Source organism: Papio anubis, chromosome 12 (assembly GCF_008728515.1).
Source record: "Papio anubis isolate 15944 chromosome 12, Panubis1.0, whole genome shotgun sequence".
NCBI classification, from domain to species: Eukaryota; Metazoa; Chordata; class Mammalia; order Primates; family Cercopithecidae; genus Papio; species Papio anubis.
Window position 1 is genome coordinate 83,680,658 of NC_044987.1, and position 15,164 is coordinate 83,695,821.

At 33.3% G+C, this 15,164-nt stretch overlaps 1 long non-coding RNA gene across 1 annotated transcript in view; it reads right to left on the minus strand.

Annotated features, from left to right (window-relative positions):
- Positions 1–828: 828 nt before the first annotated feature.
- The window catches only part of LOC103877600, a 34,178-nt gene continuing 19,842 nt past the window's right edge, over positions 829–15,164 (minus strand). The window contains exons 4-5 of the long non-coding RNA XR_637365.4: positions 6,100–6,198; positions 829–1,777 (exon numbers count right to left, since the gene is read on the minus strand). This is a non-coding gene — a long non-coding RNA (uncharacterized LOC103877600). The remainder of the gene's footprint in view (positions 1,778–6,099; positions 6,199–15,164) is intronic.

The following is a 15,164-nucleotide window of genomic DNA, read 5'->3' on the forward strand; positions in this document are numbered from 1 at the left end:
CCCTTTCCTTCCTCCCTCCCTCCCTACCTCCCTCCCTCCCTTCCTTCCTTCCTTCCTTCTTCCTTCCTTCCACCTTGCAGTATAAACCTGTGTGCTTTTATTTTACTCAACAGGTTTGTAGGTTTATTAATTTTTAAGGTCATATTGTCTCAGATTTGGCCATTGAAAATTCTGGGTCATCATGTCTATGCCTGTGTGTTTTTTTTTTTTTTTTAGTACTCTTTTAATTTTTAGTACTCCTTTAATACTTTTTAGAACTCCTTTAATTTCTAACATGACAAGATAGTCATCTTGTATTTTCCTTGTGTTAGCCTTGAAATTAATCATTTTTCAAAATAATTAATGACCCTTTAGAATGATATTTAGAAATTAATATCTGGACTGTGTATTTTTAACCTAAAATAAATTATATCCACAATTCTGGGTGGAAACTAAGAATTTTATAGCAGAAAAAAATGAAAATTATAGATTGTCTGAAGTCTTAAAAATAGTCAATGGCATATGAAGGATGTGACTCTTCATCTGATTTCAGGTGATTGTTACATTAAATCACAACTGTTTCCATTGCCATATTTCACAGTAAAGTTTGTTCATTCATTTAAATATGTTTTTTTTTTTTTTTTTTTTTGAGGCCAGTCCTCTGTAACCCAGGCTGGAGTGCAGTGCGAGATCTCGGCTCACTGCAAGCCTCCATGCCTCCGGAGTTCCATGTTCCTCCTGCCTCAGCCTCCCTGGTAGCTGGGGCTACAGAGCCATGCCAGCCCGGCTAGTTTTTGTGTTACAGTAGAGAAGGAGTTTCACTGGGTTAGCCAGGATGGTCACCGATCTCCTGACCTCGTGATCCGCCCGTCTCGGCCTCCCAAAGTGCTGGGATTACAGGCTCGAGCCACCGAGCCCGGCCATTTAAATATGTTTTATTGAGCAACTTCAGGCATTCTTCTAAACAGAATAAATAAATCAAATAGAAATTCTTGCATTTATAAAACTTATTTTCCAATAAAGAAACACAGTTCATTAAAAAAAATCATGGTGAAAATTGCAAAAAAGAAACCACAAAAAACAAAAACAGAATGAGGAATAGAATATATTATGTAGGATGTGAAGTATACCAGATGCAATTTTAAAGAGATTGGTCCAGGAAGGTATCACTAAGAAGTTTTCATTTGTGTAAGTCTGAAGCTGCTAAGGGAAATGCCAGGTGGATATTTGGGGCTAGAGCATTCCAGATAGGGAAATAGCATGTGCTAGACACTGATGTTGAACGTGCCTGGTGTGATTAAGGAAACCATTGTGGCTAGAATGATGTGGGAATAGAGGAAAATGATACAATAGAAAGTTGAAAATATTCTTGTGTTTCTTTTGAGAAAAATATAATAAAAGGTCTTTTACACAGATACAAAAAACAAATTAGACTTAAGACAACAAATTAATACTATGTTTTATGTGAAGGTTACAAAATTTTGTTCTAAAATTAGAAACCAAAATCAAATTTAAAATAAATACATTTTAAAGTTGTGAAAGGCTAAATGAGCACAGGGCCTTGTACATGGTGGTCACTTGGACTGAATTTTGGCCACAGAATGTTTGAGAATAAAAGGGGCACACAGGCAACATAAACAACTTAAACAGAACAAAAGTTAGCGTTAAGAAATAAATGAACACCTAACAGAAGACTGAAAGAATATAGTAGTAATTTGTAGAGTTTTGATTTCTTTTCTTATTCTCTTTTTCTGTGTAATTTTATTTAAGTAAATGTGCGTTGATATCTTCTTAGAGCCTGTGAAAAACAAAACGTAGAATTGAAGAGAAAATCAGAAGCCATCTTTGATGAGACATTTGTTGGCTAGCTGTTCTGACAATAAGACAAATAAAAGGCTGTGCTTGGTGCTGCACTTACTCTATTTCCCAGAAATATTTGCAAGAGTCCCTTACTCATCACTTCAAATAGGCTAGCCAGGAAAATTACATTCTTACACTAATTTGGATGATGAATTTAAATGGCTTGTATTTTATCCATTTGTTACTGTGGCATGGCTTAGTATCATTTAGCACTATCCTCCCGACTTTTCTCCCTGAGTATATGTAGGTGTTTCATTTTCATTTTTACCTTTTCCTTTTTTTTCTGCTATCACTTATTGGAAAACACAGAGAATGAACATTATAATAAATATATGTAGCATTACAAATAATCCATACCCTTTAAATATTCTTTTAACTTAAATCTCATTGTATCATTTTTTATTTCTCCTTGGAAATAAATGAAAGCTCTGAAGGGCTCTGCCTTCTCAATGTATTTTTTTGAAAAAACATAACTGTGTTTTCATAAATGATTACAAAAAATAATCTATTTGTTATAAAAACATATTTTAAATAGGGAAAATAAAACTGAGTTTCTACTACATGCCAATACTATCTCACATATTTTTATATTGCCTCTTTCTCTCTTTGTCTCTTTCTCCCTGATAATATAATCAAGATGCCCTAGATAATTTCTTCATGATTAAAAAAAGCCTATTATTTCTATTTTATGATAATTCAAATATATTTTTTAACAGTAAATATAAAATTTCCTCTTTTAAAAGAAGAAAAAAAAAAACTTTATATCTGTGTAGCTCATTTTAGATGAGGTAGTGTGCCTTTAAGGCACCTAATCCAGAGATGAATATACAGACATATGGTAACCTTTTCTGAATAAGAAATATTAAAATTTAGTAGTTTTCAGCCAGAGAGAAAAGGTTCCCAACAATATCATAAGAGGCTAGAGCCTCTGGAGAAAGATGACTTCTGTGAACTTCCTGCTTCCTGGTAGAGTTCTAACTAGTTTGGGATTTATGTGACATTAAATGCATTTTAATCACAGTTTTGGGTTCTGAGCAAATCGAGCAGACTTCTTTTCTCTTATAAAGCCTACATTATTGTGCATGTTTTTGAGTGGGTTTGAAGGATGGAGGAGCAGAGAGAAGGTGAGAGTAAAATAGGTGATAAATAATGTTCATATAAAACAATAACAAATAATTGGCAGATGCAAAATTATATCTCATTGCATTGATTGTCATTTTATTTTTGAGTATGATTTTTCAGAACCTGCCACTTCTTTGCAGCTGTAATTGAATAAATGCTCTATTCTTGCTGATCTCAGTCCCAGCCCTGAAAATGCAACCCAGGAAGAGCACTACCTGACCTGTCTTTGTATCAAGCCAGCATTCAAATCTCTGAGTTCCTACATAACTCAGTGAAGCTCAGTCTGTTCCATCATAAATGGTCTCTCTGGAAATTTTCTAACATATTGAGAAGATTGTGATACAAAACTACACTCAATAAGCAAAAGTGCATTTGTTCTTTCCTTTATAAACTGAAATTCCTTTTTTCCTCTTAGTACAATTTGTTGCCCCTAATCTCTGCAATGATGTTTAATTTCTTGCCTATTGAACATGAACTTCTTTTTATGCAAGTTTACCTATAATTAAACTCTGATTTTTATGATTGAGATATTTTATCAATTATATTAAATCACAAATGTTAACCACAAATGGAACTACATCTAAGGAGCACATTCTTTCCATACTAGAGAGTAGATAAACTAATACGATAATTAAAAACCTGTTTATTATTACTTCATCTATGCTTGTTTATCAATTTTCCTCATCACTGAGTAGCATTGCCTATGGACTTAAATTGTTATACTAAATAATTCTTAGTGGAGTCTGTCTTTAAAAGCTTGATTCCTGGTTTTACATATCTCACTTGTTATGAAACTGTTTTGTATACCAAATTATAGCTTCAGATTAGAAAGCTAAACAAAACAAAATTATGATTCATGAATGCTATTAGCAATTTAGATAAAAGAACGCAACATTTGTTTTATTCACTATGGTTGGTATATTGTTAAAGAAACACTATAGAGTCAATTTCATGTTGTCTTTGTGTTGTTATAGTTTCTTTTATATAGTGAGCTTGAGGTGACAGCAGTTACTGTACAATTGTGGATTGGTTGTATTTCAATTTTTAGTATAAACACACTTAAAATAACACTACCTCTAAAAATGACCCAAAAACTAATAATTCAGATTTTTACAAAAGCATATGATAGAAAAAAGAAAAACATCACTAAAAAATCAGCTGAGTGAGTGAAATCTGATACTTATAATTTTTATATTAAACATGTTATTACTATCTGTCATACATAAGATTTCTGACACAAATTTGATTTTATTGTCCTTTTTATTTTTCAACATGCTATTTTTCTTTGACTTATTTTATAAAATATATATATATATTTACCAACATATCAAATACATAAAAGGAAAAATAATTTCCCTTCTAAATGTTGTACTCTTAACATAACAACACGTGTTTCTTAACCTAACAACACATATTATCTTCCAGGCTTTTGTCAAAAAAGAGAAACATATTTTTACAAGACGTAATGTTGGCAATGGCTTAACTTTATATTTGTTTAATTTATTTATACATGTTATTTAATATTTTGTTGACATTATATGTATTAGAGTTCTTTAAAAAAAGAAAAGCAGAAACAATACATATGTAAGAGGAGATTTATTATGGGAATTGGATCATGCAAGTAGGCCAAGAAATCTCACAATATGCCTTTTGCAATTTGAATAACCAGGTAAGGCATTGGTGCAATTCAGTCTGAGTCCAAAGGCTTGATTGCCATTGGGGCCCATGATATAACTCCCGGGCCCAAGAAGACAGTGGGATGAGGGGAAATTGGGGTGAATCCCAGAGTCTCAAGTCTAAAAGCCCAAGAACCAGCAGCTCAAATATTTGAAGGATTAGAAGAGTGAGAACTCACCCTTCCTTCATCTTTTTATTCTATTCAATATCCCTCAATGGATTGTATGCTGTGGTGCCTGCCCGCAATGACAAGGTTCTTCAAAGGCTTTCAGAAATACCCTTATAAGACACTCCCAGAAATGTTTTATTATTATTATCTGGACATCCCTTAGCCCAGTCAAGTTGATTCATAAGGTTTGCTATTACCTTAGCTTATAAATATAATAACTGAATTATCTTTCAACATAGTGTTAGAATAATTTATTTCACCATTATCTAAATGCAACCTATAGTAATTTAATAATTAAATAGCACTAAAATAAGTATCAAGTAGGCTATGATTTTTGTCTTTTTTCTTATGATTTCCTTAGGATAGATTCCTAAAGATGGAATTACAGTTATCCAGTAATTCAACTGGATTGAAGGATTCAACTAGGTGAAGGATTACAATTTATCCAATTTGGTGCACACATGATCCATAAAATATTATTTGACAGATGAATAAATATATAGACTCAATCTAAATAAGCGCTATGATATCTTTTAAAATTTATTTTTTACTCTAAAAATTATGTGTTATCTTAATATCTAATTTTATCGCATTAAGGGGATTTTACTAATATTTTCAAAATAATCCTTAAAGCAGCAGCTATACAACAAAATTGTATCTTTTGTTTTTGAATAGGCAATAAGATTTCTATTGCCTTAACATGATCATTCTATTTTCTCAATGACATTTTTGAGTAAAGTAAAATGTATTTAAGAATTGAAGAAGTTGTAATTTCTAGTTTGTCTACTCCAGCACTTACCTGATAAATATTTTTCAGCATTTAATATTTTTCATACTCTATGATAAATATTGGAGATACAAAAGGAAATGACATAAAGCTCATGATGCAGGGGTGAGGTGATAAAACAGAAAAGTTCAAATTTCATTAGTGTAAATAGTCAGTAGAGTGGGAGTGGAAAAGCACTGAAACCTAAAGAAAAAGTTTCTGGCTATGCTATTTAATATAGTGGCCACCAACCAGGTGGATATATAAATTTAAATTCAAATTAAACTAAAATAACATTTAAAATTCAATTGTTTCATTATATTAGACAACTTTCAATTGCTGTTAGACACATGTTACTAGGGTTTGTTACATTGGAGAGTACAGATTATAGAAGATTTTCATCAACACAAACATGTCTATTCTACATCTGGTCTAGTGTGTAGCAGGTGCAGGGAGAAGGCAGGAAGTAGGATTGAAGGACACACAGCTAGACCGACACGGGCTCCTGTCTCCTCCTTTCACTTACCTAGTTAGTTGCTGGAGGCTTTTCAAATGTAAGTGTAAATGTATGCTTTTCCTTTTTATTTACTTTGACTTTCTCTGTTCCTCTGTTTTCTTTATTTTTCTATTAAAAAAAAAAAAAAACTTCTATGAATTAAGCAAGTAAGCTGTTATTTTCAAGTTGTAATAGTCTGCTTTACTAGAGCTGGAGACTTCTCTTTGATGAAGGAATCAAAATTATTTATTTGATTTAGGTAACCCTTTGTATGAAAGCTTGAGGTATTTTATATATAAAGCAAATAAGTGTCCAGGCATTGCTCTATGGGAAATGAGGAAAGTTAAATTATTTCTGGTGAAGTAAATCTGTTTGTTCCATTGTACTGCACTGTTTCTTCCTCAGAGACTCTTTGGCTTGGTTTCATTCAAACACACCTCAGGCCTTCACTAGCATTTGTTCATATGCGACAGAGTGAAGTAAAAGGCCTGTTCTCAAGGGAGAAAAGACACTGATACGGATAGGTTAATTTAGTTTCTTGCATTTTCAGTGTTCGTTGTTAAGGCCATCACAGGGGCCACAAGGCTCAGGGCTTTCCATAGTGGACTGTCAAATTTTACCCCAGATGTTGTGGGACTCAAATCAGTCTAACATTTTTAGGACACTGACATCTTTGGACTTAAATTTAAGAAAATCTCATGCTCATTTAGTAACTTAATAAGAATTTAATGAGTCCCCTCTATGTCAGTATTTTTATTCTAGTGGCCAATTTGAGTGATAAAATATTTTCAAGGGTGGAACTAACAGTCCAGTGATAAAACAATTAAGACCGTAAACAGCAAATTAAAAATTAATTGATTTATTTAATTACAGTAATAGCAAATGTCTCATAAAGATTTATGAAATGCTACAAAGGTTTGTTACAAAAGAAGCTGGCCTAGTGAGTGTGATGGCAGTGATTGGAGTAAAGGGGGGGAGGTAAAAGAGGGAAGTTTTTCATAAAGAAAATTTCAGCTGAGAACTGAAAGTAAACCAGTTGAATTGCAGAGAAGGGAGAGAAGCAATGTATACTCCAAGTCAAAAAAAAAAAAAAAAGAAAAAATTGCATGCTAAAGGCCCTTAGGTAAGTTAAAGAAAAAAAAAAAAAAAACTTGGTTTATTGGAGTATCTGAAAAAAGAAAAGTTTTCCTGGGGTATGCTGAACTAGAAAAAGCATGGCACTAATGTATCCTGTTATTACACAATTCCCTTCCTCTCCCTCTGCATGCAAATCCACACAATCGCTGAAGGTGAGTTTAAATTATTTCACTTTCAATCAGGTGTCTCTGTCCGCTTCGGCCCAACATGATCAGTCCATCTTTACATTTTTCTAACAGTTTTTCTCTGTTCTTCTCGTTCTGAAGTGTTTGCATAGAAAGCCTCATATTTTTACTTACCTGTTTATCTTAACTACATTTAGTTCCCCACTCATACTGTCACCAGAGGACTGGTGACAGTATGGTTTCCTGCATTTTCATGTACTACTCTCTGGCTTATGGCACATGTAATTCTTTGCAAACACTGGGTTTTCAACTATACTGGCCAGATTTGTGAATTGTCATTAATAACACATCTTAGATATATACAGTACACATTTGACTATTCTCTCAACAAATGTTTGTGAGCACCATCTCTGTTAGGCACTATGGTAGGCATTTGGGATGCAGTAAGTTTCTTCTCTTAGCAAGCAGATGTTCAACATCACAATTTTAAGTGACCAGTTAGAGGAATTGCAAATATGTTTGCCTATCTAACAACAAAATAGATAGGGAGGGGCAATAACGTGCAGTAAGGAACTGGTAAAACATGAAGCATGAAGTCAAAACAACCTCACTGTCTTATCATTGTGAGTTAAGGTTCTGTGAGTACACAAGGGTCTACCTACTTTCCTTTCTTCAACAGATACTTTTTGATATATAGTATGTGTCATTGTTTTAAAAATAAGGGCTATACAAGTGAATGAACAAGTCTTACCCATAGGGAATTTGCATTATAGTTGAAGAAATCCTTAGCTGTGCCAAAATTGTAAGAATCCACATTCTATTTCTTATTCATTGGGCCTATACTGGACCCGGCCAGCATCCACTGCAGAGGACTAAGAAATAATTCCAAAGAATAGAATAATGATAGCTACAGATTTCAAAGTATTATGACTTGGCATACTGTCTCCTTCTCAATGACTGCAAAAACTGAGATAGTTTAACACTGACCTGCAGAAAAGCAGAGTGCAGAATAGAAGGAAGAAGCAATCACTGAGTTGCTTTCTGTTTAGGGAAACCTCTCAAATGTCATTCCCCACATGTCACAGTGGCTGGAGTGTGTTTTCCAAGCTTGCCCTTTGGGGTTGTTCTTTGTGACCTGAGAGTAACTACTGTTCTGTGTTCCTGGAGCTTGTTTTGCCCCCATAAGAGAACTATGACTCAAAGGCTTCTGTAACCTTTCTGTAACGGAAACAAAGGGTTTATCTCAGAAAGGTTAAGATGGCAGGTAGTTAGTACTGTATTTGCTTAACCTACTCAACTCCAGAAATGCCACAGAAGATGTGTGAGCCCTTAAGTAAACCTGAGCTTTTTCCCAGTGTATGTGAGATGCCTCAAATGTAACATTTCATTAGGTAAAAAAACCAGTGAATGGTTTTGATTTCCCTGGAGCTATAAATGGAAATAGTCAATCTGGGTCATCATACTTAGTCTTTGAAAGCAAATATTTTCTATGTCTACTCTTCCCTCCATACGATCTATACCCACAAGACTGTTTTAGGAGTTACAAGTAAACTAAAGCTGATCTTGAGTTAGGCACAACTGAACTTGAATGTTAATGAGATGAAGTAACTAAAAATCATCTGATAATGATATTCAGAGTCCACAGAGCTTCTCCTCTTTCATGGCCTAGTTTTGTTCAGTTCACTTTAGGTATCTTGGAATCATTGTTACCTTGGTTCACCTTTGTCTCCTATTTTTGTATTTCCTTCGTTCTTTTTAGTTTTATCTTCTGGCTCATATCAAGCAGGCTCAGCAGCTATTCATTATCTATTTATTTACCTATTCATTCAATAAATATTGTATGGTCTGTGCTCTGAGTACACGGGATATTACAATGAAGAAACCAGACAGAAATCTTTACTGTAATCAACCTCGTTATGTTGATATCTGTATTGGTCATTACCTACATGGAATTTTATGTCCTTCTCCCTGTATCCAGAATGAGGCTTTCTCTTACTATTTTTTTTTTTTTGAATTTTCTTTTGATTTCTGCTATCTGCCAATACAACCTAAAAACTTAGACATTTAGACACTTGGTTTTTTTGTCTTTATTTTCACATTACATAATCTATTGCTTTATCAAGTCCTATGAATAATCGGCCATCTGTGTATAGCGCAAGATAACTGACAAAATACTTCTGAAAAAAAAGGTATTGCCATTGAAAAACACAACCTTATATTGGGATTTTCAAACTTCCTTTTCTGGAAAGCTGTTAAAAAATGTCCTTTCTTTATTTTTGAAATGCTGCAGCTAGAATAATAATGTCAGGATGACATAATGACCCCTCTTAAACAAAAATTAAAAAGTATTGGCCATCCTCAGAAACACTCTTCCATTTAGAATCTTTACTAAAAGCCTTTCTTATGAATAATTTAAAGCTCAAAACTTGAGAAAAACCACAAATAGTTATCAATGTCCATATAAGTACTCTCTTCCTTTTTTATTTTGTTTTCTACTTCTAGATTTTGGTTTTGTGTTCCTTCAAATTTCTTTCACTAGCAAACATAAACATACTATTGTATTTCAATACAACCTGTGAAATGTTTTATGATCCATGTAAGTCCTCTTTTAAAATATGGGACTTACGAATTTGCAACTTCTGAATTTTTCTATTTTACTATTGGAAGACTGTATTTAAACTATGGTTAGAAAGCAGTAGGGTAATAAAAAGCAACACAAAAAGAAATGGAGGTATAAATGATTATATAACTTGATAAGTTAAAAATGAATAAAAAATGATAATGGTTGCAACTGTGATAATCATTATCTTGAAAATAAGAACTGTAATATAAAATATTTTTAAATTAGAAATATGCTTTTAATAAAAATTATATGAGTTCTTGTGTTTAAATTTCATGTACTATTTATCTTCTTTTGAGAACCTGAATATTTTGCCGGCCATTAAACTGCTACACTTTCAAAATTCATGACACACATGTACAAGTAGGCATGAAAGAGCAAATAGTGTGTGTTTTGTGACTGTTTTCACGGATGAAGAATGATTTGGGAAGTTATCAGAAGTTATGATTCTGTGAATTGATAGGGAAGAATATTTCATCTTGTCTCAGAGAGGCAATATTTCCCCTTTTGGATGAAGAAGGAAATATTGGAAAACCATAGTCAGGGCAGAGAATGTGGCAGCGCTCAGAAAGAAATAGAATGAATTTCCTGTCGTTAGATGCATTAATATGGAAAGGAAGATAACGTCTGTTAATTTAAAGACAAATCTAAAAGATGCTTAATGCAAGTAACTAAAGGTAAAGCAGAAAGAATTGTAACAGGAAATTTGACAAGATGAACTCTTAAGATTCCATTATTTTCCTGTACAATGGTTGAAAATGCTGAGTAGTTTGTCTAAAACCAATCAGAACAAAACATGTATTTGGATTTTAACATTATTTTATAAGATTTAAAGTGTGTAATACATATGTATTTCATGTATATTACACGTATATACAGAATGCTAACTTTTCTGTAGTATTATCACTCAGTCTATCAACAAAATATTTTAGGTATTATCTAGACTAATTTCAGGAAAGGGCAATATACCAGTCAATGTACAATGAAATATTCCTAAATTGTGGGACCTATTGTATGTAGGTGAGAGCTATTTATTATATAGTATTATCTACTAGAAAATATATTGTTTAATTGGAACCAAAATCACTCTGCTTTTCCCTATGAGTTGAATATTAAAAAGTGTATTTTTCGGCTGGGCACGGTGGCTCAAGTCTGTAATCCCAGCACTTTGGGAGGCCGAGGCAGGCGATTCATGAGATTGGGAGATAGAAACCATCCTGGTTAACACGGTGAAAACCCGTCTCTACTAAAAATACAAAATATTAGCCGGGTGTGGTGGCAGGCGCCTGTAGTCCCAGCTACTCGGGAGGCTGAGGCAGGAGAATGGCGTGAACCTGGGAGGCGGAGCTTATGGTGAGCCAAGATCGCACCACTGCACCCCAGCCTGGGCGACAGAGCGAGGCTCCGTCTCCGAAAAAAAAAAAAAAAAAAAGTGTCTTTTTCAGAATACTCTATACTTAATAGTTGGTACTATTTTTGCTTATTTATTGATGATTTATATAATCCACCAAGCTGTATTTAACGAACTTGAAGTTACATGGAATTCAGACAACTTTAAGATTTTAGAGTATTTTTTAATCTTATGAGTTATGCAATTTTAGTGAAATTATTACTCTAAGGCTATTTCTTCTTCTATAAAGCAAGCACCTGCCTCACAAGAATTTTCTAGGGCTCCTATATGTTATTTAACCAACAAACAAACCACTGGCCATGTGCAGTGGCTCATGCCTGTAGTCCCAGCGCTTGGGAGGCCGAGGCGGGTGTAATCACCTGAGGCAGGAGTTGGAGACCAGCCCAGTCAGCACGGCAAAACCCCGTCTCTACTAAAAATACAAAAGAAAGGTAGCTGGGCATGGTGGCAGGCATCTGTAATTCCAGCTACTCGGGAGGCTGAGGCAGGAGAATTGCTTGAACCTGGGAGGAGGAGTTTGCAGTGAGCCGAGATCGCGCCATTGCACTCCAGTCTGGGAGTCAAAAGCGAAACTCCATCTCAAAAAAAAAAAAAAAAAAAAAAAAAAAAAAAACCACAATAACAATAAAACCACTTTGAACATATATTGGCCATGTTATAATTAGTAGAGTTTAAAGATACTCTACCTTTTTTGCTACTTTCCTTTTCAGTGTGACAAACACCCACTCAAAGCAAATATTTCTTAAACTCCAGTGGAAACAGTGGTTCATTGAGGATGTCTGTGTATACCCAAATTCTCCATACAACATTTAAAATATCCTGCTTGTAAAAGGTTCATCACTTTTCTCTTTTAAACTACTTCTTATCTATGTAAAATGATAAATATCATAAAGCTCTCGAACTGGGTATGATATGACTTTCAGGTGAGCCACAATAATTAAATATAAATGTAAATTTTTACAGTAATATATTTTAAATGATTCTAAGAACCACCAAAATTTTGTAACAGTTATAATAATATTTGGGCAATATTGTGTGCTTCCCTTTGTAAAATGTCTACATTGAATAATTTTTGTTTTATCTGGACATAAAAAATTTAAGTCATAGCACTAGCATCTAGAAAACTCTCTTCTGGGGTCTCACAGAACTTCAAGTTGACCTTTTCCTTGAAACAATCAAATGGTATGATTATTATTTTAGATGCACTTCAGTTAGCAAACTTCTTTATTATAATTGTATGTACAAAGTCTATTGGTTAGTTTTATTTAAATCCCTCTAATTTTTCACAGTATGTTTGTAAAGAATGCATGGTTTATATGTTTATTAATAATAGTAATGTTTAGTATTGGATATTTCTGTATAGAGTATGTTGTTGAACATATTGGATGACTGAATTTTGCCAATTGGTATTAACAATTACTCAGATTCTTGTTTATGATGGAATTATGAATTACATTTGTATTTTCAAAATACCACTTAATGTTTATTTGAAAAAATATGTGAAAATGATTAATTTTAAAAATTTACATAAAGAACCTTAACATCTCTAGAAAATTATTTTTTAAAATAATTGTAGCCATTACATGAACATAAAATATATATCATTTTTAACAATTTTAGTTTTTTAAGTACATTTTTAAAATATAAAATATTTTCTATCCTTCTAAGCAAGATAATGGTTCGATAAATGAGGAGCATCTCAAATTGGACTTGTATTTCTCAGTGTGCTTTTCTTCCTCAGCCAAAATACTTTGTCTATATGATAAAGTTATAAAATAAAACAAGGGTGGCACCCAGGCCACCAGCACCTGATCCTCTCAAAAACTTAGGGCTGAGATTATTTCAGGTTTTTTTTGTAAGCACAAATTTAAAGCACTATAATTCTATGAGATCAGTTATGTCATTTTCAGATCAAACTCAAGAAGCTGTTTAGAAAATACTACAGTCAACAGATAAAAAATGTTTCGGTTGCAAAATTTCTTATTTATATATAAATAAGAAAATTTCATATATATGAAATACATAATATATACAATATATGAAATATATAATATATACAATATATGTGAAATATATAATATATACAATATATGAAATATATAGTATATACAATATATATGAAATATATAATATACTATGTATTAAATATATATGAAATATAATATACAATATATGTTATATATATATTTTTTTCTTTTTTGTTAATATGGAGTCTCTCGCTCTGTCACCAGGCTGGAGTGCAGTAGTGCAATCTCAGCTTACTGTAACCTTCACCTCTCGGGTTGAATCTAATCTCTACAATCTCTGATTCTCCTGCCTCGGCCTGCTGAGTAGATGGGACTACAGGCACGTGCCACCACGCCTAGCTAATTTTTTGTTTTTGTATTTTTTTTTTTTAGTAGAGACGGAGTTTCACTATGTTGGCCAGGATGGTCTCGATTCCTTGACCTCACGATCTGATCACCTCGGCCTCCCTAAGTGCTGGGATTAGAGGCATGAGTCATTGTGGACAAATTTAGCAAAGAAATACATTTCTTGTTGAAACAAACTCTTATAATATGGAGCAACAACATGACAAATTATATAAAGACAACACAAATCCAGATGATTATGAGATTTAAAAAGCTTACATTGCATGTTGGTGAATCTACAGCTCTTAGTTCCTAAGCACAGTTAATACTACTAGCTAGAATCCCAGAAAAGAAATATTTAAAATCAATGTGATTGTTCAACAGAAATATGCCAAAAATTTTTAAGCAGTAAATAAATCCTTTAAAAATGAGTTATTACGAAAATCTGGATGTGTGTGTGTAATGACAGTGTTGCTGTAATGAGAGGAGGGAGATATGTCTTTACAGTTTTATTCAGAAAACATGGAGTTGCAAATAAAACATAGTTTTAGTCACAGAGAAGCTCTCATATGTAAATATAACCTTGTCGATATTAATAAATATATGAAATTGATTAATGTATAAAGCCAAAAGAGCTAGACTTACCTCTTTTCAACTTTGGTGTCAGAAAATAAGCTCAAAATGAGCACTCTACTGCTTCATGCAAAGTGCTTGCTTCCAGAAGAAAGATACTCAAGAGTTATGTGCTCTATCTATTCATTTATAAATGGACATTTAGGCTACTTTCAAATCTTAACTATTCTGCATAATGTCACAGTAAACATGGTGTTGTGCAGATATCTCCTTAAGATTCTGATTCAAATAGTCAGATGGAGTAGTGGTTATGAGAAGTTGAAGAAAGGGGAAAATGAGTTATTTTCAATGGTATAAAGTTGTATTATGCAAAGTGAATACATTCTAGAGGTCTGCTATACAACATATGCCTATAGGTAACAGTACTTTCAAGTATTGCAAACTTAAAAATTTGTTAAAAGGGTAGATTTTATGTTAATTGTTTTTACCGTAAACAAACAAAAACAAAAAGACATGAAGAAACTTTTGGAGATGATGAATATGTTTATTAACTTCATGTGGTCATAGCTTTAGGAATATATCCACATGCCCAATCTCATAAAATTATATACATTAAGTATGTGTAGTTATTGTATATTATACATCAATAAAGCTATTTTTAGCCGGGTACAGTGGCTTACGCCTGTAATCCCAGCACTTTGGAAGGCCGAGGCGGGCGAATAACCTGAGGTCAGGAGTCCAAGACCAGCCTGACCAACATGACGAAACCCCGTCTCTACTAAAAATACAAAAATTAGCCAGGAGTGGTGGTGAGTGCCTGTAATCCCAGCTACTCAGGAGGCTGAGGCAGTAGAATCGCTTGAACCGGGGAGGTGGAG